Source organism: Coloeus monedula (genome assembly GCF_965178545.1).
Source record: "Coloeus monedula genome assembly, chromosome: 31".
Classification (NCBI taxonomy): domain Eukaryota; kingdom Metazoa; phylum Chordata; class Aves; order Passeriformes; family Corvidae; genus Coloeus; species Coloeus monedula.
Genome location: NC_138811.1, coordinates 2,400,248 through 2,427,922, shown reverse-complemented (window position 1 = coordinate 2,427,922; position 27,675 = coordinate 2,400,248).

Genomic DNA, 27,675 nt, shown 5'->3' with positions numbered 1-27,675 from the left:
AGCCTTTGTGATGCTGGGGACCTACCCGGAAGCCTGGCTCCACTGTGACACCAGCACAGAAGCTCGGGGAGCCCTGGAGACCGTGGGGACGCTATGGAAGCTGATGGAAGCCTGGGCACCACAGTGACGCTACGGAACCTGGTGGAACCGAGGGGCCACAGTGACACTCTGGGGCCTTTTGGAAGCAACGAGACCCTGGTGGGAAGCCACGGGATGATTAATGCTGGCAGGAACCTGCTGCAGGTGGGCTCCTCTCTCCCAGCTTCCACAAGTGCTGCTAGATTGCCACTGCGGCACTGGCTTGTCACGGGCTCATGGCTTCCTTTGGGAATGGCTCTGCTGCAGGATGGCATGCTGCAGAGAATGCAGGTAGATGTTGTGCTCCCTCCTGGCATGCAGGTGGACAAGAAAGCCTGATCCAGCCCCCGCTCAGCCCATGTGTGGCTGTGGCATTGGGGCGGGGCAACTTTGGGAGCAGCCCCAGCCCTGCTCCTGCTCCCGGCTGGGCACGCAGCTGCTGGGACACAGGTGTGTCCTGATGGCCCCCGTGTACTCGTTTGAGAAGGGAAGGACAGAGTGCATCAGTGAGTTTGGTGTGGCTTACATGCGGCAAGGAGAAGGTGCAGCCCAGAACTGGCTTTCACTTCGAGAAGCTTTTGCTCTTGCGGGAGCAGCTGGTGGACCTTTTCAACCGAGTTGCAAGAGTGAAAAGTGTGATGGCATGTCTCTCTGAGAAGGAAGGTTCAGTGCCGCAGCGTGTTGTGCACAACGTATATGCTGATAAGAGAAGGGAGTGCTTTTGGAACGTGTTCCTTCCTGACACGTCTGTCTGTGGGAGCTTTAGGTGCTTGGACTCAGGGATAGCGAAGGTGTGTGAAAGTGACTGGGCTGCGAGAATCCTGTTGCAACAGGGAAGAGGGAAGGTCAACAAATGTTTCCTGTCCTGGCACATGTCTCAGTCTGAAGTGCAGCTGGAGATGCTTCACTTCTGCCAAGGACGCTGCCAGCTTGAGAGAAGGATGCGCTCTATGGAGTTGAGAAAGAAAGTGCGTATCACCAGCTTGTTTCCTCCAGTTCCTAGACAGCAAAGGGGCTATGAAAGGCAGCACTGGCTTTTTGTTCTAGGAGTTTTTCTTGACAAGCAGCTGCTGGATGTTTGGAAGGGGGTTTGGGATATGCAAAAATGAGAGGGTAAGCTGGTACACTGAGCTTGAGATCTTTTAAAAGCATATCTTCAGGGCTTTGGATGCATTTCAGAGGCTGGGAGTTCCATGCTGAGCAGCTGATGGCACAGAAGAGGTTCTAAAGAAAGAGGCCCTGCTGGAATTGCCTTTTCTTTTGCAGCCTAGAAACTGCACAGCCAACAGCAAAAACGATTCCTCCTCCCTCCCTGCAACATGCAGCATCACATTCCTTTCTGTCCCCAAGAGGCAGGATGCACAGCCGAGCTCTTCCACCCACTGCTCGCACACGACTGGGGCCGCGCCAGCCAAGCGCTTGGCTTTTTGCTGGCCACTGTCAGCGCTCATGGAAACAAGCACACGATAGCGCTGCCCACTTGCAGAAGAAGGAATCACTGCGAGGCCAGCTCGAAAGCAGCCCAAGGGCAGAGGCAACTTGGAAACTTTGCTGCTCTCAAATCAACGGTGTCAGGACAAAAAGATTTCCCTCATCTTCCCCTTGCACGTGCAGACTCCTCTTTGCACCCACACTCCAAGAGCAAGATGAACTCCTTTGCCCTAACTTGCACTTTCCTTCTCAGCTCTAGGCACCATCCTAAGGCTTCCCTCTGCCAGAGTCAGGATCCAAAGACAACGGCACCAGGGACTGCTCACACACAAAAGGCACCAGGACAAAAGGCTCCCGAGCTTGGCCTTTGCATTCCCGCGGACAGCTCAACAGCTCTAAGCCAGAGAAGTGCCTGCTGGGAAGAGCCTTTAGAATCACTCTGAGCACCTCATGACAAGGAGCTGCAGCGTGTGGGGATGAATCTGCAGCAGCCTCCTGCCCCAGGGTGTCCCCCGGGAGCAGCCATGCGCCAGGCCGTGACTGCCAGCTGCACGCGCAAAGGAGCCGGTGTTCCACACCACGGCTGTGCCTGGGACAGAGACACGAGTGGCCACAGAAGTGGCCATGGCACTGTCCACACGCTGTCCCTGCTGCTTCTCGCCCAGCCGCTGGCGGGGCACCAACTGCCAGCCACGCACTCCTAAAGCCACGGGCCCACTGGGACACTGCGGGGGCTGGTGGAAGCCAGCGGCCATTGTGACACAGCGGGGCTGCACAGAAGCCACGGTGCTTTGTGACCCGTGGCTCCCAGGAGAGCCTTTGTGATGCTGGGGACCTACCCGGAAGCCTGGCTCCACTGTGACACCAGCACAGAAGCTCGGGGAGCCCTGGAGACCGTGGGGACGCTATGGAAGCTGATGGAAGCCTGGCTCCACTGTGACACCAGCACAGAAGCTCGGGGAGCCCTGGAGACCGTGGGGACGCTATGGAAGCTGATGGAAGCCTGGGCACCACAGTGACGCTACGGAACCTGGTGGAACCGAGGGGCCACAGTGACACTCTGGGGCCTTTTGGAAGCAACGAGACCCTGGTGGGAAGCCACGGGATGATTAATGCTGGCAGGAACCTGCTGCAGGTGGGCTCCTCTCTCCCAGCTTCCACAAGTGCTGCTAGGATGCCACTGCGGCACTGGCTTGTCACGGGCTCACGGCTTCCTTTGGGAATGCCTCTGCTGCAGGATGGCATGCTGCAGAGAATGCAGGTAGATGTTGTGCTCCCTCCTGGCATGCAGGTGGACAAGAAAGCCTGATCCAGCCCCCGCTCAGCCCATGTGTGGCTGTGGCATTGGGGCGGGGCAACTTTGGGAGCAGCCCCAGCCCTGCTCCTGCTCCCGGCTGGGCACGCAGCTGCTGGGACACAGGTGTGTCCTGATGGCCCCCGTGTACTCGTTTGAGAAGGGAAGGACAGAGTGCATCAGTGAGTTTGGTGTGGCTTACATGCGGCAAGGAGAAGGTGCAGCCCAGAACTGGCTTTCACTTCGAGAAGCTTTTGCTCTTGCGGGAGCAGCTGGTGGACCTTTTCAACCGAGTTGCAAGAGTGAAAAGTGTGATGGCATGTCTCTCTGAGAAGGAAGGTTCAGTGCCGCAGCGTGTTGCGCGCAATTGATATGCTGATAAGAGAAGGGGGTGCTTTTGGACCGTTTTCCTTCCTGACACGTCTGTCTGTGGGAGCTTTAGGTGCTTGGACTCAGGGATAGCGAAGGTGTGTGAAAGTGACTGGGCTGCGAGAATCCTGTTGCAACAGGGAAGAGGGAAGGTCAGCAAATGTTTCCTGTCCTGGCACATGTCTCAGTCTGAAGTGCAGCTGGAGATGCTTCACTTCTGCCAAGGACGCTGCCAGCTTGAGAGAAGGATGCGCTCTATGGAGTTGAGAAAGAAAGTGCGTATCACCAGCTTGTTTCCTCCGGTTCCTAGACAGCAAAGGGGCTATGAAAGGCAGCACTGGCTTTTTGTTCTAGGAGTTTTTCTTGACAAGCAGCTGCTGGATGTTTGGAAGGGGGTTTGGGATATGCAAAAATGAGAGGGTAAGCTGGTACACTGAGCTTGAGAGCAAAAGCATATCTTCAGGGCTTTGGATGCATTTCAGAGGCTGGGAGTTCCATGCTGAGCAGCTGATGGCACAGAAGAGGTTCTAAAGAAAGAGGCCCTGCTGGAATTGCCTTTTCTTTTGCAGCCTAGAAACTGCACAGCCAACAGCAAAAACGATTCCTCCTCCCTCCCTGCAACATGCAGCATCACATTCCTTTTTGTCCCCAAGAGGCAGGATGCACAGCCGAGCTCTTCCACCCACTGCTCGCACACGACTGGGGCCGCGCCAGCCAAGCGCTTGGCTTTTTCCTGGCCACTGTCAGCGCTCATGGAAACAAGCACACGATAGCGCTGCCCACTTGCAGAAGAAGGAATCACTGCGAGGCCAGCTCGAAAGCAGCCCAAGGGCAGAGGCAACTTGGAAACTTTGCTGCTCTCAAATCAACGGTGTCAGGACAAAAAGATTTCCCTCATCTTCCCCTTGCACGTGCAGACTCCTCTTTGCACCCACACTCCAAGAGCAAGATGAACTCCTTTGCCCTAACTTGCACTTTCCTTCTCAGCTCTAGGCACCATCCTAAGGCTTCCCTCTGCCAGAGTCAGGATCCAAAGACAACGGCACCAGGGACTGCTCACACACAAAAGGCACCAGGACAAAAGGCTCCCGAGCTTGGCCTTTGCATTCCCGCGGACAGCTCAACAGCTCTAAGCCAGAGAAGTGCCTGCTGGGAAGAGCCTTTAGAATCACTCTGAGCACCTCATGACAAGGAGCTGCAGCGTGTGGGGATGAATCTGCAGCAGCCTCCTGCCCCAGGGTGTCCCCCGGGAGCAGCCATGCGCCAGGCCGTGACTGCCAGCTGCACATGCAAAGGAGCCGGTGTTCCACACCACGGCTGTGCCTGGGACAGAGACACGAGTGGCCACAGAAGTGGCCATGGCACTGTCCACACGCTGTCCCTGCTGCTTCTCGCCCAGCCGCTGGCGGGGCACCAACTGCCAGCCACGCACTCCTAAAGCCACGGGCCCACTGGGACACTGCGGGGGCTGGTGGAAGCCAGCGGCCATTGTGACACAGCGGGGCTGCACAGAAGCCACGGTGCTTTGTGACCCGTGGCTCCCAGGAGAGCCTTTGTGATGCTGGGGACCTACCCGGAAGCCTGGCTCCACTGTGACACCAGCACAGAAGCTCGGGGAGCCCTGGAGACCGTGGGGACGCTATGGAAGCTGATGGAAGCCTGGGCACCACAGTGACGCTACGGAACCTGGTGGAACCGAGGGGCCACAGTGACACTCTGGGGCCTTTTGGAAGCAACGAGACCCTGGTGGGAAGCCACGGGATGATTAATGCTGGCAGGAACCTGCTGCAGGTGGGCTCCTCTCTCCCAGCTTCCACAAGTGCTGCTAGGATGCCACTGCGGCACTGGCTTGTCACGGGCTCACGGCTTCCTTTGGGAATGCCTCTGCTGCAGGATGGCATGCTGCAGAGAATGCAGGTAGATGTTGTGCTCCCTCCTGGCATGCAGGTGGACAAGAAAGCCTGATCCAGCCCCCGCTCAGCCCATGTGTGGCTGTGGCATTGGGGCGGGGCAACTTTGGGAGCAGCCCCAGCCCTGCTGCTGGTCCCGGCTGGGCACGCAGCTGCTGGGACACAGGTGTGTCCTGATGGCCCCCGTGTACTCGTTTGAGAAGGGAAGGACAGAGTGCATCAGTGAGTTTGGTGTGGCTTACATGCGGCAAGGAGAAGGTGCAGCCCAGAACTGGCTTTCACTTCGAGAAGCTTTTGCTCTTGCGGGAGCAGCTGGTGGACCTTTTCAACCGAGTTGCAAGAGTGAAAAGTGTGATGGCATGTCTCTCTGAGAAGGAAGGTTCAGTGCCGCAGCGTGTTGTGCGCAATTGATATGCTGATAAGAGAAGGGGGTGCTTTTGGACCGTTTTCCTTCCTGACACGTCTGTCTGTGGGAGCTTTAGGTGCTTGGACTCAGGGATAGCGAAGGTGTGTGAAAGTGACTGGGCTGCGAGAATCCTGTTGCAACAGGGAAGAGGGAAGGTCAGCAAATGTTTCCTGTCCTGGCACATGTCTCAGTCTGAAGTGCAGCTGGAGATGCTTCACTTCTGCCAAGGACGCTGCCAGCTTGAGAGAAGGATGCGCTCTATGGAGTTGAGAAAGAAAGTGCGTATCACCAGCTTGTTTCCTCCGGTTCCTAGACAGCAAAGGGGCTATGAAAGGCAGCACTGGCTTTTTGTTCTAGGAGTTTTTCTTGACAAGCAGCTGCTGGATGTTTGCAAGGGGGTTTGGGATATGCAAAAATGAGAGGGTAAGCTGGTACACTGAGCTTGAGAGCTTTTAAAAGCATATCTTCAGGGCTTTGGATGCATTTCAGAGGCTGGGAGTTCCATGCTGAGCAGCTGATGGCACAGAAGAGGTTCTAAAGAAAGAGGCCCTGCTGGAATTGCCTTTTCTTTTGCAGCCTAGAAACTGCACAGCCAACAGCAAAAACGATTCCTCCTCCCTCCCTGCAACATGCAGCATCACATTCCTTTCTGTCCCCAAGAGGCAGGATGCACAGCCGAGCTCTTCCACCCACTGCTCGCACACGACTGGGGCCGCACCAGCCAAGCGCTTGGCTTTTTCCTGGCCACTGTCAGCGCTCATGGAAACAAGCACAGGATAGCGCTGCCCACTTGCAGAAGAAGGAATCACTGCGAGGCCAGCTCGAAAGCAGCCCAAGGGCAGAGGCAACTTGGAAACTTCGCTGCTCTCAAATCAACGGTGTCAGGACAAAAAGATTTCCCTCATCTTCCCCTTGCACGTGCAGACTCCTCTTTGCACCCACACTCCAAGAGCAAGATGAACTCCTTTGCCCTAACTTGCACTTTCCTTCTCAGCTCTAGGCACCATCCTAAGGCTTCCCTCTGCCAGAGTCAGGATCCAAAGACAACGGCACCAGGGACTGCTCACACACAAAAGGCACCAGGACAAAAGGCTCCCGAGCTTGGCCTTTGCATTCCCGCGGACAGCTCAACAGCTCTAAGCCAGAGAAGTGCCTGCTGGGAAGAGCCTTTAGAATCACTCTGAGCACCTCATGACAAGGAGCTGCAGCGTGTGGGGATGAATCTGCAGCAGCCTCCTGCCCCAGGGTGTCCCCCGGGAGCAGCCATGCGCCAGGCCGTGACTGCCAGCTGCACAGCCAAAGGAGCCGGTGTTCCACACCACGGCTGTGCCTGGGACAGAGACACGAGTGGCCACAGAAGTGGCCATGGCACTGTCCACACGCTGTCCCTGCTGCTTCTCGCCCAGCCGCTGGCGGGGCACCAACTGCCAGCCACGCACTCCTAAAGCCACGGGCCCACTGGGACACTGCGGGGGCTGGTGGAAGCCAGCGGCCATTGTGACACAGCGGGGCTGCACAGAAGCCACGGTGCTTTGTGACCCGTGGCTCCCAGGAGAGCCTTTGTGATGCTGGGGACCTACCCGGAAGCCTGGCTCCACTGTGACACCAGCACAGAAGCTCGGGGAGCCCTGCAGACCGTGGGGACGCTATGGAAGCTGATGGAAGCCTGGCTCCACTGTGACACCAGCACAGAAGCTCGGGGAGCCCTGCAGACCGTGGGGACGCTATGGAAGCTGATGGAAGCCTGGGCACCACAGTGACGCTACGGAACCTGGTGGAACCGAGGGGCCACAGTGACACTCTGGGGCCTTTTGGAAGCAACGAGACCCTGGTGGGAAGCCACGGGATGATTAATGCTGGCAGGAACCTGCTGCAGGTGGGCTCCTCTCTCCCAGCTTCCACAAGTGCTGCTAGATTGCCACTGCGGCACTGGCTTGTCACGGGCTCACGGCTTCCTTTGGGAATGGCTCTGCTGCAGGATGGCATGCTGCAGAGAATGCAGGTAGATGTTGTGCTCCCTCCTGGCATGCAGGTGGACAAGAAAGCCTGATCCAGCCCCCGCTCAGCCCATGTGTGGCTGTGGCATTGGGGCGGGGCAACTTTGGGAGCAGCCCCAGCCCTGCTGCTGGTCCCGGCTGGGCACGCAGCTGCTGGGACACAGGTGTGTCCTGATGGCCCCCGTGTACTCGTTTGAGAAGGGAAGGACAGAGTGCATCAGTGAGTTTGGTGTGGCTTACATGCGGCAAGGAGAAGGTGCAGCCCAGAACTGGCTTTCACTTGGAGAAGCTTTTGCTCTTGCGGGAGCAGCTGGTGGACCTTTTCAACCGAGTTGCAAGAGTGAAAAGTGTGATGGCATGTCTCTCTGAGAAGGAAGGTTCAGTGCCGCAGCGTGTTGTGCACAACGTATATGCTGATAAGAGAAGGGGGTGCTTTTGGAACGTGTTCCTTCCTGACACGTCTGTCTGTGGGAGCTTTAGGTGCTTGGACTCAGGGATAGCGAAGGTGTGTGAAAGTGACTGGGCTGCGAGAATCCTGTTGCAACAGGGAAGAGGGAAGGTCAGCAAATGTTTCCTGTCCTGGCACATGTCTCAGTCTGAAGTGCAGCTGGAGATGCTTCACTTCTGCCAAGGACGCTGCCAGCTTGAGAGAAGGATGCGCTCTATGGAGTTGAGAAAGAAAGTGCGTATCACCAGCTTGTTTCCTCCGGTTCCTAGACAGCAAAGGGGCTATGAAAGGCAGCACTGGCTTTTTGTTCTAGGAGTTTTTCTTGACAAGCAGCTGCTGGATGTTTGGAAGGGGGTTTGGGATATGCAAAAATGAGAGGGTAAGCTGGTACACTGAGCTTGAGAGCTTTTAAAAGCATATCTTCAGGGCTTTGGATGCATTTCAGAGGCTGGGAGTTCCATGCTGAGCAGCTGATGGCACAGAAGAGGTTCTAAAGAAAGAGGCCCTGCTGGAATTGCCTTTTCTTTTGCAGCCTAGAAACTGCACAGCCAACAGCAAAAACGATTCCTCCTCCCTCCCTGCAACATGCAGCATCACATTCCTTTCTGTCCCCAAGAGGCAGGATGCACAGCCGAGCTCTTCCACCCACTGCTCGCACACGACTGGGGCCGCGCCAGCCAAGCGCTTGGCTTTTTGCTGGCCACTGTCAGCGCTCATGGAAACAAGCACAGGATAGCGCTGCCCACTTGCAGAAGAAGGAATCACTGCGAGGCCAGCTCGAAAGCAGCCCAAGGGCAGAGGCAACTTGGAAACTTCGCTGCTCTCAAATCAACGGTGTCAGGACAAAAAGATTTCCCTCATCTTCCCCTTGCACGTGCAGACTCCTCTTTGCACCCACACTCCAAGAGCAAGATGAACTCCTTTGCCCTAACTTGCACTTTCCTTCTCAGCTCTAGGCACCATCCTAAGGCTTCCCTCTGCCAGAGTCAGGATCCAAAGACAACGGCACCAGGGACTGCTCACACACAAAAGGCACCAGGACAAAAGGCTCCCGAGCTTGGCCTTTGCATTCCCGCGGACAGCTCAACAGCTCTAAGCCAGAGAAGTGCCTGCTGGGAAGAGCCTTTAGAATCACTCTGAGCACCTCATGACAAGGAGCTGCAGCGTGTGGGGATGAATCTGCAGCAGCCTCCTGCCCCAGGGTGTCCCCCGGGAGCAGCCATGCGCCAGGCCGTGACTGCCAGCTGCACAGCCAAAGGAGCCGGTGTTCCACACCACGGCTGTGCCTGGGACAGAGACACGAGTGGCCACAGAAGTGGCCATGGCACTGTCCACACGCTGTCCCTGCTGCTTCTCGCCCAGCCGCTGGCGGGGCACCAACTGCCAGCCACGCACTCCTAAAGCCACGGGCCCACTGGGACACTGCGGGGGCTGGTGGAAGCCAGCGGCCATTGTGACACAGCGGGGCTGCACAGAAGCCACGGTGCTTTGTGACCCGTGGCTCCCAGGAGAGCCTTTGTGATGCTGGGGACCTACCCGGAAGCCTGGCTCCACTGTGACACCAGCACAGAAGCTCGGGGAGCCCTGGAGACCGTGGGGACGCTATGGAAGCTGATGGAAGCCTGGCTCCACTGTGACACCAGCACAGAAGCTCGGGGAGCCCTGGAGACCGTGGGGATGCTAGGGAAGCTGATGGAAGCCTGGACACCACAGTGACGCTACGGAACCTGGTGGAACCGAGGGGCCACAGTGACACTCTGGGGCCTTTTGGAAGCAACGAGACCCTGGTGGGAAGCCACGGGATGATTAATGCTGGCAGGAACCTGCTGCAGGTGGGCTCCTCTCTCCCAGCTTCCACAAGTGCTGCTAGGATGCCACTGCGGCACTGGCTTGTCACGGGCTCACGGCTTCCTTTGGGAATGCCTCTGCTGCAGGATGGCATGCTGCAGAGAATGCAGGTAGATGTTGTGCTCCCTCCTGGCATGCAGGTGGACAAGAAAGCCTGATCCAGCCCCCGCTCAGCCCATGTGTGGCTGTGGCATTGGGGCGGGGCAACTTTGGGAGCAGCCCCAGCCCTGCTGCTGGTCCCGGCTGGGCACGCAGCTGCTGGGACACAGGTGTGTCCTGATGGCCCCCGTGTACTCGTTTGAGAAGGGAAGGACAGAGTGCATCAGTGAGTTTGGTGTGGCTTACATGCGGCAAGGAGAAGGTGCAGCCCAGAACTGGCTTTCACTTCGAGAAGCTTTTGCTCTTGCGGGAGCAGCTGGTGGACCTTTTCAACCGAGTTGCAAGAGTGAAAAGTGTGATGGCATGTCTCTCTGAGAAGGAAGGTTCAGTGCCGCAGCGTGTTGCGCGCAATTGATATGCTGATAAGAGAAGGGGGTGCTTTTGGACCGTTTTCCTTCCTGACACGTCTGTCTCTGGGAGCTTTAGGTGCTTGGACTCAGGGATAGCGAAGGTGTGTGAAAGTGACTGGGCTGCGAGAATCCTGTTGCAACAGGGAAGAGGGAAGGTCAGCAAATGTTTCCTGTCCTGGCACATGTCTCAGTCTGAAGTGCAGCTGGAGATGCTTCACTTCTGCCAAGGACGCTGCCAGCTTGAGAGAAGGATGCGCTCTATGGAGTTGAGAAAGAAAGTGCGTATCACCAGCTTGTTTCCTCCGGTTCCTAGACAGCAAAGGGGCTATGAAAGGCAGCACTGGCTTTTTGTTCTAGGAGTTTTTCTTGACAAGCAGCTGCTGGATGTTTGGAAGGGGGTTTGGGATATGCAAAAATGAGAGGGTAAGCTGGTACACTGAGCTTGATAGCAAAAGCATATCTTCAGGGCTTTGGATGCATTTCAGAGGCTGGGAGTTCCATGCTGAGCAGCTGATGGCACAGAAGAGGTTCTAAAGAAAGAGGCCCTGCTGGAATTGCCTTTTCTTTTGCAGCCTAGAAACTGCACAGCCAACAGCAAAAACGATTCCTCCTCCCTCCCTGCAACATGCAGCATCACATTCCTTTTTGTCCCCAAGAGGCAGGATGCACAGCCGAGCTCTTCCACCCACTGCTCGCACACGACTGGGGCCGCGCCAGCCAAGCGCTTGGCTTTTTGCTGGCCACTGTCAGCGCTCATGGAAACAAGCACAGGATAGCGCTGCCCACTTGCAGAAGAAGGAATCACTGCGAGGCCAGCTCGAAAGCAGCCCAAGGGCAGAGGCAACTTGGAAACTTCGCTGCTCTCAAATCAACGGTGTCAGGACAAAAAGATTTCCCTCATCTTCCCCTTGCACGTGCAGACTCCTCTTTGCACCCACACTCCAAGAGCAAGATGAACTCCTTTGCCCTAACTTGCACTTTCCTTCTCAGCTCTAGGCACCATCCTAAGGCTTCCCTCTGCCAGAGTCAGGATCCAAAGACAACGGCACCAGGGACTGCTCACACACAAAAGGCACCAGGACAAAAGGCTCCCGAGCTTGGCCTTTGCATTCCCGCGGACAGCTCAACAGCTCTAAGCCAGAGAAGTGCCTGCTGGGAAGAGCCTTTAGAATCACTCTGAGCACCTCATGACAAGGAGCTGCAGCGTGTGGGGATGAATCTGCAGCAGCCTCCTGCCCCAGGGTGTCCCCCGGGAGCAGCCATGCGCCAGGCCGTGACTGCCAGCTGCACAGCCAAAGGAGCCGGTGTTCCACACCACGGCTGTGCCTGGGACAGAGACACGAGTGGCCACAGAAGTGGCCATGGCACTGTCCACACGCTGTCCCTGCTGCTTCTCGCCCAGCCGCTGGCGGGGCACCAACTGCCAGCCACGCACTCCTAAAGCCACGGGCCCACTGGGACACTGCGGGGGCTGGTGGAAGCCAGCGGCCATTGTGACACAGCGGGGCTGCACAGAAGCCACGGTGCTTTGTGACCCGTGGCTCCCAGGAGAGCCTTTGTGATGCTGGGGACCTACCCGGAAGCCTGGCTCCACTGTGACACCAGCACAGAAGCTCGGGGAGCCCTGCAGACCGTGGGGACGCTATGGAAGCTGATGGAAGCCTGGCTCCACTGTGACACCAGCACAGAAGCTCGGGGAGCCCTGCAGACCGTGGGGACGCTATGGAAGCTGATGGAAGCCTGGGCACCACAGTGACGCTACGGAACCTGGTGGAACCGAGGGGCCACAGTGACACTCTGGGGCCTTTTGGAAGCAACGAGACCCTGGTGGGAAGCCACGGGATGATTAATGCTGGCAGGAACCTGCTGCAGGTGGGCTCCTCTCTCCCAGCTTCCACAAGTGCTGCTAGGATGCCACTGCGGCACTGGCTTGTCACGGGCTCACGGCTTCCTTTGGGAATGCCTCTGCTGCAGGATGGCATGCTGCAGAGAATGCAGGTAGATGTTGTGCTCCCTCCTGGCATGCAGGTGGACAAGAAAGCCTGATCCAGCCCCCGCTCAGCCCATGTGTGGCTGTGGCATTGGGGCGGGGCAACTTTGGGAGCAGCCCCAGCCCTGCTGCTGGTCCCGGCTGGGCACGCAGCTGCTGGGACACAGGTGTGTCCTGATGGCCCCCGTGTACTCGTTTGAGAAGGGAAGGACAGAGTGCATCAGTGAGTTTGGTGTGGCTTACATGCGGCAAGGAGAAGGTGCAGCCCAGAACTGGCTTTCACTTCGAGAAGCTTTTGCTCTTGCGGGAGCAGCTGGTGGACCTTTTCAACCGAGTTGCAAGAGTGAAAAGTGTGATGGCATGTCTCTCTGAGAAGGAAGGTTCAGTGCCGCAGCGTGTTGTGCACAACGTATATGCTGATAAGAGAAGGGGGTGCTTTTGGAACGTGTTCCTTCCTGACACGTCTGTCTGTGGGAGCTTTAGGTGCTTGGACTCAGGGATAGCGAAGGTGTGTGAAAGTGACTGGGCTGCGAGAATCCTGTTGCAACAGGGAAGAGGGAAGGTCAGCAAATGTTTCCTGTCCTGGCACATGTCTCAGTCTGAAGTGCAGCTGGAGATGCTTCACTTCTGCCAAGGACGCTGCCAGCTTGAGAGAAGGATGCGCTCTATGGAGTTGAGAAAGAAAGTGCGTATCACCAGCTTGTTTCCTCCAGTTCCTAGACAGCAAAGGGGCTATGAAAGGCAGCACTGGCTTTTTGTTCTAGGAGTTTTTCTTGACAAGCAGCTGCTGGATGTTTGGAAGGGGGTTTGGGATATGCAAAAATGAGAGGGTAAGCTGGTACACTGAGCTTGAGAGCTTTTAAAAGCATATCTTCAGGGCTTTGGATGCATTTCAGAGGCTGGGAGTTCCATGCTGAGCAGCTGATGGCACAGAAGAGGTTCTAAAGAAAGAGGCCCTGCTGGAATTGCCTTTTCTTTTGCAGCCTAGAAACTGCACAGCCAACAGCAAAAACGATTCCTCCTCCCTCCCTGCAACATGCAGCATCACATTCCTTTCTGTCCCCAAGAGGCAGGATGCACAGCCGAGCTCTTCCACCCACTGCTCGCACACGACTGGGGCCGCGCCAGCCAAGCGCTTGGCTTTTTGCTGGCCACTGTCAGCGCTCATGGAAACAAGCACAGGATAGCGCTGCCCACTTGCAGAAGAAGGAATCACTGCGAGGCCAGCTCGAAAGCAGCCCAAGGGCAGAGGCAACTTGGAAACTTCGCTGCTCTCAAATCAACGGTGTCAGGACAAAAAGATTTCCCTCATCTTCCCCTTGCACGTGCAGACTCCTCTTTGCACCCACACTCCAAGAGCAAGATGAACTCCTTTGCCCTAACTTGCACTTTCCTTCTCAGCTCTAGGCACCATCCTAAGGCTTCCCTCTGCCAGAGTCAGGATCCAAAGACAACGGCACCAGGGACTGCTCACACACAAAAGGCACCAGGACAAAAGGCTCCCGAGCTTGGCCTTTGCATTCCCGCGGACAGCTCAACAGCTCTAAGCCAGAGAAGTGCCTGCTGGGAAGAGCCTTTAGAATCACTCTGAGCACCTCATGACAAGGAGCTGCAGCGTGTGGGGATGAATCTGCAGCAGCCTCCTGCCCCAGGGTGTCCCCCGGGAGCAGCCATGCGCCAGGCCGTGACTGCCAGCTGCACAGCCAAAGGAGCCGGTGTTCCACACCACGGCTGTGCCTGGGACAGAGACACGAGTGGCCACAGAAGTGGCCATGGCACTGTCCACACGCTGTCCCTGCTGCTTCTCGCCCAGCCGCTGGCGGGGCACCAACTGCCAGCCACGCACTCCTAAAGCCACGGGCCCACTGGGACACTGCGGGGGCTGGTGGAAGCCAGCGGCCATTGTGACACAGCGGGGCTGCACAGAAGCCACGGTGCTTTGTGACCCGTGGCTCCCAGGAGAGCCTTTGTGATGCTGGGGACCTACCCGGAAGCCTGGCTCCACTGTGACACCAGCACAGAAGCTCGGGGAGCCCTGGAGACCGTGGGGACGCTATGGAAGCTGATGGAAGCCTGGCTCCACTGTGACACCAGCACAGAAGCTCGGGGAGCCCTGGAGACCGTGGGGATGCTAGGGAAGCTGATGGAAGCCTGGACACCACAGTGACGCTACGGAACCTGGTGGAACCGAGGGGCCACAGTGACACTCTGGGGCCTTTTGGAAGCAACGAGACCCTGGTGGGAAGCCACGGGATGATTAATGCTGGCAGGAACCTGCTGCAGGTGGGCTCCTCTCTCCCAGCTTCCACAAGTGCTGCTAGGATGCCACTGCGGCACTGGCTTGTCACGGGCTCACGGCTTCCTTTGGGAATGCCTCTGCTGCAGGATGGCATGCTGCAGAGAATGCAGGTAGATGTTGTGCTCCCTCCTGGCATGCAGGTGGACAAGAAAGCCTGATCCAGCCCCCGCTCAGCCCATGTGTGGCTGTGGCATTGGGGCGGGGCAACTTTGGGAGCAGCCCCAGCCCTGCTGCTGGTCCCGGCTGGGCACGCAGCTGCTGGGACACAGGTGTGTCCTGATGGCCCCCGTGTACTCGTTTGAGAAGGGAAGGACAGAGTGCATCAGTGAGTTTGGTGTGGCTTACATGCGGCAAGGAGAAGGTGCAGCCCAGAACTGGCTTTCACTTCGAGAAGCTTTTGCTCTTGCGGGAGCAGCTGGTGGACCTTTTCAACCGAGTTGCAAGAGTGAAAAGTGTGATGGCATGTCTCTCTGAGAAGGAAGGTTCAGTGCCGCAGCGTGTTGCGCGCAATTGATATGCTGATAAGAGAAGGGGGTGCTTTTGGACCGTTTTCCTTCCTGACACGTCTGTCTCTGGGAGCTTTAGGTGCTTGGACTCAGGGATAGCGAAGGTGTGTGAAAGTGACTGGGCTGCGAGAATCCTGTTGCAACAGGGAAGAGGGAAGGTCAGCAAATGTTTCCTGTCCTGGCACATGTCTCAGTCTGAAGTGCAGCTGGAGATGCTTCACTTCTGCCAAGGACGCTGCCAGCTTGAGAGAAGGATGCGCTCTATGGAGTTGAGAAAGAAAGTGCGTATCACCAGCTTGTTTCCTCCGGTTCCTAGACAGCAAAGGGGCTATGAAAGGCAGCACTGGCTTTTTGTTCTAGGAGTTTTTCTTGACAAGCAGCTGCTGGATGTTTGGAAGGGGGTTTGGGATATGCAAAAATGAGAGGGTAAGCTGGTACACTGAGCTTGATAGCAAAAGCATATCTTCAGGGCTTTGGATGCATTTCAGAGGCTGGGAGTTCCATGCTGAGCAGCTGATGGCACAGAAGAGGTTCTAAAGAAAGAGGCCCTGCTGGAATTGCCTTTTCTTTTGCAGCCTAGAAACTGCACAGCCAACAGCAAAAACGATTCCTCCTCCCTCCCTGCAACATGCAGCATCACATTCCTTTTTGTCCCCAAGAGGCAGGATGCACAGCCGAGCTCTTCCACCCACTGCTCGCACACGACTGGGGCCGCGCCAGCCAAGCGCTTGGCTTTTTGCTGGCCACTGTCAGCGCTCATGGAAACAAGCACAGGATAGCGCTGCCCACTTGCAGAAGAAGGAATCACTGCGAGGCCAGCTCGAAAGCAGCCCAAGGGCAGAGGCAACTTGGAAACTTCGCTGCTCTCAAATCAACGGTGTCAGGACAAAAAGATTTCCCTCATCTTCCCCTTGCACGTGCAGACTCCTCTTTGCACCCACACTCCAAGAGCAAGATGAACTCCTTTGCCCTAACTTGCACTTTCCTTCTCAGCTCTAGGCACCATCCTAAGGCTTCCCTCTGCCAGAGTCAGGATCCAAAGACAACGGCACCAGGGACTGCTCACACACAAAAGGCACCAGGACAAAAGGCTCCCGAGCTTGGCCTTTGCATTCCCGCGGACAGCTCAACAGCTCTAAGCCAGAGAAGTGCCTGCTGGGAAGAGCCTTTAGAATCACTCTGAGCACCTCATGACAAGGAGCTGCAGCGTGTGGGGATGAATCTGCAGCAGCCTCCTGCCCCAGGGTGTCCCCCGGGAGCAGCCATGCGCCAGGCCGTGACTGCCAGCTGCACAGCCAAAGGAGCCGGTGTTCCACACCACGGCTGTGCCTGGGACAGAGACACGAGTGGCCACAGAAGTGGCCATGGCACTGTCCACACGCTGTCCCTGCTGCTTCTCGCCCAGCCGCTGGCGGGGCACCAACTGCCAGCCACGCACTCCTAAAGCCACGGGCCCACTGGGACACTGCGGGGGCTGGTGGAAGCCAGCGGCCATTGTGACACAGCGGGGCTGCACAGAAGCCACGGTGCTTTGTGACCCGTGGCTCCCAGGAGAGCCTTTGTGATGCTGGGGACCTACCCGGAAGCCTGGCTCCACTGTGACACCAGCACAGAAGCTCGGGGAGCCCTGGAGACCGTGGGGACGCTATGGAAGCTGATGGAAGCCTGGCTCCACTGTGACACCAGCACAGAAGCTCGGGGAGCCCTGGAGACCGTGGGGATGCTAGGGAAGCTGATGGAAGCCTGGACACCACAGTGACGCTACGGAACCTGGTGGAACCGAGGGGCCACAGTGACACTCTGGGGCCTTTTGGAAGCAACGAGACCCTGGTGGGAAGCCACGGGATGATTAATGCTGGCAGGAACCTGCTGCAGGTGGGCTCCTCTCTCCCAGCTTCCACAAGTGCTGCTAGGATGCCACTGCGGCACTGGCTTGTCACGGGCTCACGGCTTCCTTTGGGAATGCCTCTGCTGCAGGATGGCATGCTGCAGAGAATGCAGGTAGATGTTGTGCTCCCTCCTGGCATGCAGGTGGACAAGAAAGCCTGATCCAGCCCCCGCTCAGCCCATGTGTGGCTGTGGCATTGGGGCGGGGCAACTTTGGGAGCAGCCCCAGCCCTGCTGCTGGTCCCGGCTGGGCACGCAGCTGCTGGGACACAGGTGTGTCCTGATGGCCCCCGTGTACTCGTTTGAGAAGGGAAGGACAGAGTGCATCAGTGAGTTTGGTGTGGCTTACATGCGGCAAGGAGAAGGTGCAGCCCAGAACTGGCTTTCACTTCGAGAAGCTTTTGCTCTTGCGGGAGCAGCTGGTGGACCTTTTCAACCGAGTTGCAAGAGTGAAAAGTGTGATGGCATGTCTCTCTGAGAAGGAAGGTTCAGTGCCGCAGCGTGTTGCGCGCAATTGATATGCTGATAAGAGAAGGGGGTGCTTTTGGACCGTTTTCCTTCCTGACACGTCTGTCTCTGGGAGCTTTAGGTGCTTGGACTCAGGGATAGCGAAGGTGTGTGAAAGTGACTGGGCTGCGAGAATCCTGTTGCAACAGGGAAGAGGGAAGGTCAGCAAATGTTTCCTGTCCTGGCACATGTCTCAGTCTGAAGTGCAGCTGGAGATGCTTCACTTCTGCCAAGGACGCTGCCAGCTTGAGAGAAGGATGCGCTCTATGGAGTTGAGAAAGAAAGTGCGTATCACCAGCTTGTTTCCTCCGGTTCCTAGACAGCAAAGGGGCTATGAAAGGCAGCACTGGCTTTTTGTTCTAGGAGTTTTTCTTGACAAGCAGCTGCTGGATGTTTGGAAGGGGGTTTGGGATATGCAAAAATGAGAGGGTAAGCTGGTACACTGAGCTTGATAGCAAAAGCATATCTTCAGGGCTTTGGATGCATTTCAGAGGCTGGGAGTTCCATGCTGAGCAGCTGATGGCACAGAAGAGGTTCTAAAGAAAGAGGCCCTGCTGGAATTGCCTTTTCTTTTGCAGCCTAGAAACTGCACAGCCAACAGCAAAAACGATTCCTCCTCCCTCCCTGCAACATGCAGCATCACATTCCTTTTTGTCCCCAAGAGGCAGGATGCACAGCCGAGCTCTTCCACCCACTGCTCGCACACGACTGGGGCCGCGCCAGCCAAGCGCTTGGCTTTTTCCTGGCCACTGTCAGCGCTCATGGAAACAAGCACAGGATAGCGCTGCCCACTTGCAGAAGAAGGAATCACTGCGAGGCCAGCTCGAAAGCAGCCCAAGGGCAGAGGCAACTTGGAAACTTCGCTGCTCTCAAATCAACGGTGTCAGGACAAAAAGATTTCCCTCATCTTCCCCTTGCACGTGCAGACTCCTCTTTGCACCCACACTCCAAGAGCAAGATGAACTCCTTTGCCCTAACTTGCACTTTCCTTCTCAGCTCTAGGCACCATCCTAAGGCTTCCCTCTGCCAGAGTCAGGATCCAAAGACAACGGCACCAGGGACTGCTCACACACAAAAGGCACCAGGACAAAAGGCTCCCGAGCTTGGCCTTTGCATTCCCGCGGACAGCTCAACAGCTCTAAGCCAGAGAAGTGCCTGCTGGGAAGAGCCTTTAGAATCACTCTGAGCACCTCATGACAAGGAGCTGCAGCGTGTGGGGATGAATCTGCAGCAGCCTCCTGCCCCAGGGTGTCCCCCGGGAGCAGCCATGCGCCAGGCCGTGACTGCCAGCTGCACAGCCAAAGGAGCCGGTGTTCCACACCACGGCTGTGCCTGGGACAGAGACACGAGTGGCCACAGAAGTGGCCATGGCACTGTCCACACGCTGTCCCTGCTGCTTCTCGCCCAGCCGCTGGCGGGGCACCAACTGCCAGCCACGCACTCCTAAAGCCACGGGCCCACTGGGACACTGCGGGGGCTGGTGGAAGCCAGCGGCCATTGTGACACAGCGGGGCTGCACAGAAGCCACGGTGCTTTGTGACCCGTGGCTCCCAGGAGAGCCTTTGTGATGCTGGGGACCTACCCGGAAGCCTGGCTCCACTGTGACACCAGCACAGAAGCTCGGGGAGCCCTGCAGACCGTGGGGACGCTATGGAAGCTGATGGAAGCCTGGCTCCACTGTGACACCAGCACAGAAGCTCGGGGAGCCCTGGAGACCGTGGGGACGCTATGGAAGCTGATGGAAGCCTGGGCACCACAGTGACGCTACGGAACCTGGTGGAACCGAGGGGCCACAGTGACACTCTGGGGCCTTTTGGAAGCAACGAGACCCTGGTGGGAAGCCACGGGATGATTAATGCTGGCAGGAACCTGCTGCAGGTGGGCTCCTCTCTCCCAGCTTCCACAAGTGCTGCTAGGATGCCACTGCGGCACTGGCTTGTCACGGGCTCACGGCTTCCTTTGGGAATGCCTCTGCTGCAGGATGGCATGCTGCAGAGAATGCAGGTAGATGTTGTGCTCCCTCCTGGCATGCAGGTGGACAAGAAAGCCTGATCCAGCCCCCGCTCAGCCCATGTGTGGCTGTGGCATTGGGGCGGGGCAACTTTGGGAGCAGCCCCAGCCCTGCTGCTGGTCCCGGCTGGGCACGCAGCTGCTGGGACACAGGTGTGTCCTGATGGCCCCCGTGTACTCGTTTGAGAAGGGAAGGACAGAGTGCATCAGTGAGTTTGGTGTGGCTTACATGCGGCAAGGAGAAGGTGCAGCCCAGAACTGGCTTTCACTTCGAGAAGCTTTTGCTCTTGCGGGAGCAGCTGGTGGACCTTTTCAACCGAGTTGCAAGAGTGAAAAGTGTGATGGCATGTCTCTCTGAGAAGGAAGGTTCAGTGCCGCAGCGTGTTGTGCACAACGTATATGCTGATAAGAGAAGGGGGTGCTTTTGGAACGTGTTCCTTCCTGACACGTCTGTCTGTGGGAGCTTTAGGTGCTTGGACTCAGGGATAGCGAAGGTGTGTGAAAGTGACTGGGCTGCGAGAATCCTGTTGCAACAGGGAAGAGGGAAGGTCAGCAAATGTTTCCTGTCCTGGCACATGTCTCAGTCTGAAGTGCAGCTGGAGATGCTTCACTTCTGCCAAGGACGCTGCCAGCTTGAGAGAAGGATGCGCTCTATGGAGTTGAGAAAGAAAGTGCGTATCACCAGCTTGTTTCCTCCAGTTCCTAGACAGCAAAGGGGCTATGAAAGGCAGCACTGGCTTTTTGTTCTAGGAGTTTTTCTTGACAAGCAGCTGCTGGATGTTTGGAAGGGGGTTTGGGATATGCAAAAATGAGAGGGTAAGCTGGTACACTGAGCTTGAGAGCTTTTAAAAGCATATCTTCAGGGCTTTGGATGCATTTCAGAGGCTGGGAGTTCCATGCTGAGCAGCTGATGGCACAGAAGAGGTTCTAAAGAAAGAGGCCCTGCTGGAATTGCCTTTTCTTTTGCAGCCTAGAAACTGCACAGCCAACAGCAAAAACGATTCCTCCTCCCTCCCTGCAACATGCAGCATCACATTCCTTTCTGTCCCCAAGAGGCAGGATGCACAGCCGAGCTCTTCCACCCACTGCTCGCACACGACTGGGGCCGCGCCAGCCAAGCGCTTGGCTTTTTGCTGGCCACTGTCAGCGCTCATGGAAACAAGCACACGATAGCACTGCCCACTTGCAGAAGAAGGAATCACTGCGAGGCCAGCTCGAAAGCAGCCCAAGGGCAGAGGCAACTTGGAAACTTCGCTGCTCTCAAATCAACGGTGTCAGGACAAAAAGATTTCCCTCATCTTCCCCTTGCACGTGCAGACTCCTCTTTGCACCCACACTCCAAGAGCAAGATGAACTCCTTTGCCCTAACTTGCACTTTCCTTCTCAGCTCTAGGCACCATCCTAAGGCTTCCCTCTGCCAGAGTCAGGATCCAAAGACAACGGCACCAGGGACTGCTCACACACAAAAGGCACCAGGACAAAAGGCTCCCGAGCTTGGCCTTTGCATTCCCGCGGACAGCTCAACAGCTCTAAGCCAGAGAAGTGCCTGCTGGGAAGAGCCTTTAGAATCACTCTGAGCACCTCATGACAAGGAGCTGCAGCGTGTGGGGATGAATCTGCAGCAGCCTCCTGCCCCAGGGTGTCCCCCGGGAGCAGCCATGCGCCAGGCCGTGACTGCCAGCTGCACAGCCAAAGGAGCCGGTGTTCCACACCACGGCTGTGCCTGGGACAGAGACACGAGTGGCCACAGAAGTGGCCATGGCACTGTCCGCACGCTGTCCCTGCTGCTTCTCGCCCAGCCGCTGGCGGGGCACCAACTGCCAGCCACGCACTCCTAAAGCCACGGGCCCACTGGGACACTGCGGGGGCTGGTGGAAGCCAGCGGCCATTGTGACACAGCGGGGCTGCACAGAAGCCACGGTGCTTTGTGACCCGTGGCTCCCAGGAGAGCCTTTGTGATGCTGGGGACCTACCCGGAAGCCTGGCTCCACTGTGACACCAGCACAGAAGCTCGGGGAGCCCTGGAGACCGTGGGGACGCTATGGAAGCTGATGGAAGCCTGGCTCCACTGTGACACCAGCACAGAAGCTCGGGGAGCCCTGGAGACCGTGGGGACGTTATGGAAGCTGATGGAAGCCTGGGCACCACAGTGACGCTACGGAACCTGGTGGAACCGAGGGGCCACAGTGACACTCTGGGGCCTTTTGGAAGCAACGAGACCCTGGTGGGAAGCCACGGGATGATTAATGCTGGCAGGAACCTGCTGCAGGTGGGCTCCTCTCTCCCAGCTTCCACAAGTGCTGCTAGGATGCCACTGCGGCACTGGCTTGTCACGGGCTCACGGCTTCCTTTGGGAATGCCTCTGCTGCAGGATGGCATGCTGCAGAGAATGCAGGTAGATGTTGTGCTCCCTCCTGGCATGCAGGTGGACAAGAAAGCCTGATCCAGCCCCCGCTCAGCCCATGTGTGGCTGTGGCATTGGGGCGGGGCAACTTTGGGAGCAGCCCCAGCCCTGCTGCTGGTCCCGGCTGGGCACGCAGCTGCTGGGACACAGGTGTGTCCTGATGGCCCCCGTGTACTCGTTTGAGAAGGGAAGGACAGAGTGCATCAGTGAGTTTGGTGTGGCTTACATGCGGCAAGGAGAAGGTGCAGCCCAGAACTGGCTTTCACTTGGAGAAGCTTTTGCTCTTGCGGGAGCAGCTGGTGGACCTTTTCAACCGAGTTGCAAGAGTGAAAAGTGTGATGGCATGTCTCTCTGAGAAGGAAGGTTCAGTGCCGCAGCGTGTTGTGCGCAATTGATATGCTGATAAGAGAAGGGGGTGCTTTTGGACCGTTTTCCTTCCTGACACGTCTGTCTGTGGGAGCTTTAGGTGCTTGGACTCAGGGATAGCGAAGGTGTGTGAAAGTGACTGGGCTGCGAGAATCCTGTTGCAACAGGGAAGAGGGAAGGTCAGCAAATGTTTCCTGTCCTGGCACATGTCTCAGTCTGAAGTGCAGCTGGAGATGCTTCACTTCTGCCAAGGACGCTGCCAGCTTGAGAGAAGGATGCGCTCTATGGAGTTGAGAAAGAAAGTGCGTATCACCAGCTTGTTTCCTCCGGTTCCTAGACAGCAAAGGGGCTATGAAAGGCAGCACTGGCTTTTTGTTCTAGGAGTTTTTCTTGACAAGCAGCTGCTGGATGTTTGGAAGGGGGTTTGGGATATGCAAAAATGAGAGGGTAAGCTGGTACACTGAGCTTGAGAGCTTTTAAAAGCATATCTTCAGGGCTTTGGATGCATTTCAGAGGCTGGGAGTTCCATGCTGAGCAGCTGATGGCACAGAAGAGGTTCTAAAGAAAGAGGCCCTGCTGGAATTGCCTTTTCTTTTGCAGCCTAGAAACTGCACAGCCAACAGCAAAAACGATTCCTCCTCCCTCCCTGCAACATGCAGCATCACATTCCTTTCTGTCCCCAAGAGGCAGGATGCACAGCCGAGCTCTTCCACCCACTGCTCGCACACGACTGGGGCCGCGCCAGCCAAGCGCTTGGCTTTTTCCTGGCCACTGTCAGCGCTCATGGAAACAAGCACACGATAGCGCTGCCCACTTGCAGAAGAAGGAATCACTGTGAGGCCAGCTCGAAAGCAGCCCAAGGGCAGAGGCAACTTGGAAACTTCGCTGCTCTCAAATCAACGGTGTCAGGACAAAAAGATTTCCCTCATCTTCCCCTTGCACGTGCAGACTCCTCTTTGCACCCACACTCCAAGAGCAAGATGAACTCCTTTGCCCTAACTTGCACTTTCCTTCTCAGCTCTAGGCACCATCCTAAGGCTTCCCTCTGCCAGAGTCAGGATCCAAAGACAACGGCACCAGGGACTGCTCACACACAAAAGGCACCAGGACAAAAGGCTCCCGAGCTTGGCCTTTGCATTCCCGCGGACAGCTCAACAGCTCTAAGCCAGAGAAGTGCCTGCTGGGAAGAGCCTTTAGAATCACTCTGAGCACCTCATGACAAGGAGCTGCAGCGTGTGGGGATGAATCTGCAGCAGCCTCCTGCCCCAGGGTGTCCCCCGGGAGCAGCCATGCGCCAGGCCGTGACTGCCAGCTGCACGCGCAAAGGAGCCGGTGTTCCACACCACGGCTGTGCCTGGGACAGAGACACGAGTGGCCACAGAAGTGGCCATGGCACTGTCCACACGCTGTCCCTGCTGCTTCTCGCCCAGCCGCTGGCGGGGCACCAACTGCCAGCCACGCACTCCTAAAGCCACGGGCCCACTGGGACACTGCGGGGGCTGGTGGAAGCCAGCGGCCATTGTGACACAGCGGGGCTGCACAGAAGCCACGGTGCTTTGTGACCCGTGGCTCCCAGGAGAGCCTTTGTGATGCTGGGGACCTACCCGGAAGCCTGGCTCCACTGTGACACCAGCACAGAAGCTCAGGGAGCCCTGCAGACCGTGGGGACGCTATGGAAGCTGATGGAAGCCTGGGCACCACAGTGACGCTACGGAACCTGGTGGAACCGAGGGGCCACAGTGACACTCTGGGGCCTTTTGGAAGCAACGAGACCCTGGTGGGAAGCCACGGGATGATTAATGCTGGCAGGAACCTGCTGCAGGTGGGCTCCTCTCTCCCAGCTTCCACAAGTGCTGCTAGGATGCCACTGCGGCACTGGCTTGTCACGGGCTCACGGCTTCCTTTGGGAATGCCTCTGCTGCAGGATGGCATGCTGCAGAGAATGCAGGTAGATGTTGTGCTCCCTCCTGGCATGCAGGTGGACAAGAAAGCCTGATCCAGCCCCCGCTCAGCCCATGTGTGGCTGTGGCATTGGGGCGGGGCAACTTTGGGAGCAGCCCCAGCCCTGCTGCTGGTCCCGGCTGGGCACGCAGCTGCTGGGACACAGGTGTGTCCTGATGGCCCCCGTGTACTCGTTTGAGAAGGGAAGGACAGAGTGCATCAGTGAGTTTGGTGTGGCTTACATGCGGCAAGGAGAAGGTGCAGCCCAGAACTGGCTTTCACTTGGAGAAGCTTTTGCTCTTGCGGTAGCAGCTGGTGGACCTTTTCAACCGAGTTGCAAGAGTGAAAAGTGTGATGGCATGTCTCTCTGAGAAGGAAGGTTCAGTGCCGCAGCGTGTTGCGCGCAATTGATATGCTGATAAGAGAAGGGGGTGCTTTTGGACCGTTTTCCTTCCTGACACGTCTGTCTGTGGGAGCTTTAGGTGCTTGGACTCAGGGATAGCGAAGGTGTGTGAAAGTGACTGGGCTGCGAGAATCCTGTTGCAACAGGGAAGAGGGAAGGTCAGCAAATGTTTCCTGTCCTGGCACATGTCTCAGTCTGAAGTGCAGCTGGAGATGCTTCACTTCTGCCAAGGACGCTGCCAGCTTGAGAGAAGGATGCGCTCTATGGAGTTGAGAAAGAAAGTGCGTATCACCAGCTTGTTTCCTCCGGTTCCTAGACAGCAAAGGGGCTATGAAAGGCAGCACTGGCTTTTTGTTCTAGGAGTTTTTCTTGACAAGCAGCTGCTGGATGTTTGGAAGGGGGTTTGGGATATGCAAAAATGAGAGGGTAAGCTGGTACACTGAGCTTGAGAGCAAAAGCATATCTTCAGGGCTTTGGATGCATTTCAGAGGCTGGGAGTTCCATGCTGAGCAGCTGATGGCACAGAAGAGGTTCTAAAGAAAGAGGCCCTGCTGGAATTGCCTTTTCTTTTGCAGCCTAGAAACTGCACAGCCAACAGCAAAAACAATTCCTCCTCCCTCCCTGCAACATGCAGCATCACATTCCTTTCTGTCCCCAAGAGGCAGGATGCACAGCCGAGCTCTTCCACCCACTGCTCGCACACGACTGGGGCCGCGCCAGCCAAGCGCTTGGCTTTTTGCTGGCCACTGTCAGCGCTCATGGAAACAAGCACACGATAGCGCTGCCCACTTGCAGAAGAAGGAATCACTGCGAGGCCAGCTCGAAAGCAGCTCAAGGGCAGAGGCAACTTGGAAACTTCGCTGCTCTCAAATCAACGGTGTCAGGACAAAAAGATTTCCCTCATCTTCCCCTTGCACGTGCAGACTCCTCTTTGCACCCACACTCCAAGAGCAAGATGAACTCCTTTGCCCTAACTTGCACTTTCCTTCTCAGCTCTAGGCACCATCCTAAGGCTTCCCTCTGCCAGAGTCAGGATCCAAAGACAACGGCACCAGGGACTGCTCACACACAAAAGGCACCAGGACAAAAGGCTCCCGAGCTTGGCCTTTGCATTCCCGCGGACAGCTCAACAGCTCTAAGCCAGAGAAGTGCCTGCTGGGAAGAGCCTTTAGAATCACTCTGAGCACCTCATGACAAGGAGCTGCAGCGTGTGGGGATGAATCTGCAGCAGCCTCCTGCCCCAGGGTGTCCCCCGGGAGCAGCCATGCGCCAGGCCGTGACTGCCAGCTGCACATGCAAAGGAGCCGGTGTTCCACACCACGGCTGTGCCTGGGACAGAGACACGAGTGGCCACAGAAGTGGCCATGGCACTGTCCACACGCTGTCCCTGCTGCTTCTCGCCCAGCCGCTGGCGGGGCACCAACTGCCAGCCACGCACTCCTAAAGCCACGGGCCCACTGGGACACTGCGGGGGCTGGTGGAAGCCAGCGGCCATTGTGACACAGCGGGGCTGCACAGAAGCCACGGTGCTTTGTGACCCGTGGCTCCCAGGAGAGCCTTTGTGATGCTGGGGACCTACCCGGAAGCCTGGCTCCACTGTGACACCAGCACAGAAGCTCGGGGAGCCCTGGAGACCGTGGGGACGCTATGGAAGCTGATGGAAGCCTGGGCACCACAGTGACGCTACGGAACCTGGTGGAACCGAGGGGCCACAGTGACACTCTGGGGCCTTTTGGAAGCAACGAGACCCTGGTGGGAAGCCACGGGATGATTAATGCTGGCAGGAACCTGCTGCAGGTGGGCTCCTCTCTCCCAGCTTCCACAAGTGCTGCTAGGATGCCACTGCGGCACTGGCTTGTCACGGGCTCACGGCTTCCTTTGGGAATGCCTCTGCTGCAGGATGGCATGCTGCAGAGAATGCAGGTAGATGTTGTGCTCCCTCCTGGCATGCAGGTGGACAAGAAAGCCTGATCCAGCCCCCGCTCAGCCCATGTGTGGCTGTGGCATTGGGGCGGGGCAACTTTGGGAGCAGCCCCAGCCCTGCTGCTGGTCCCGGCTGGGCACGCAGCTGCTGGGACACAGGTGTGTCCTGATGGCCCCCGTGTACTCGTTTGAGAAGGGAAGGACAGAGTGCATCAGTGATTTTGGTGTGGCTTACATGCGGCAAGGAGAAGGTGCAGCCCAGAACTGGCTTTCACTTGGAGAAGCTTTTGCTCTTGCGGGAGCAGCTGGTGGACCTTTTCAACCGAGTTGCAAGAGTGAAAAGTGTGATGGCATGTCTCTCTGAGAAGGAAGGTTCAGTGCCGCAGCGTGTTGTGCGCAATTGATATGCTGATAAGAGAAGGGGGTGCTTTTGGACCGTTTTCCTTCCTGACACGTCTGTCTGTGGGAGCTTTAGGTGCTTGGACTCAGGGATAGCGAAGGTGTGTGAAAGTGACTGGGCTGCGAGAATCCTGTTGCAACAGGGAAGAGGGAAGGTCAGCAAATGTTTCCTGTCCTGGCACATGTCTCAGTCTGAAGTGCAGCTGGAGATGCTTCACTTCTGCCAAGGACGCTGCCAGCTTGAGAGAAGGATGCGCTCTATGGAGTTGAGAAAGAAAGTGCGTATCACCAGCTTGTTTCCTCCGGTTCCTAGACAGCAAAGGGGCTATGAAAGGCAGCACTGGCTTTTTGTTCTAGGAGTTTTTCTTGACAAGCAGCTGCTGGATGTTTGGAAGGGGGTTTGGGATATGCAAAAATGAGAGGGTAAGCTGGTACACTGAGCTTGAGAGCAAAAGCATATCTTCAGGGCTTTGGATGCATTTCAGAGGCTGGGAGTTCCATGCTGAGCAGCTGATGGCACAGAAGAGGTTCTAAAGAAAGAGGCCCTGCTGGAATTGCCTTTTCTTTTGCAGCCTAGAAACTGCACAGCCAACAGCAAAAACGATTCCTCCTCCCTCCCTGCAACATGCAGCATCACATTCCTTTCTGTCACCAAGAGGCAGGATGCACAGCCGAGCTCTTCCACCCACTGCTCGCACACGACTGGGGCCACGCCAGCCAAGCGCTTGGCTTTTTCCTGGCCACTGTCAG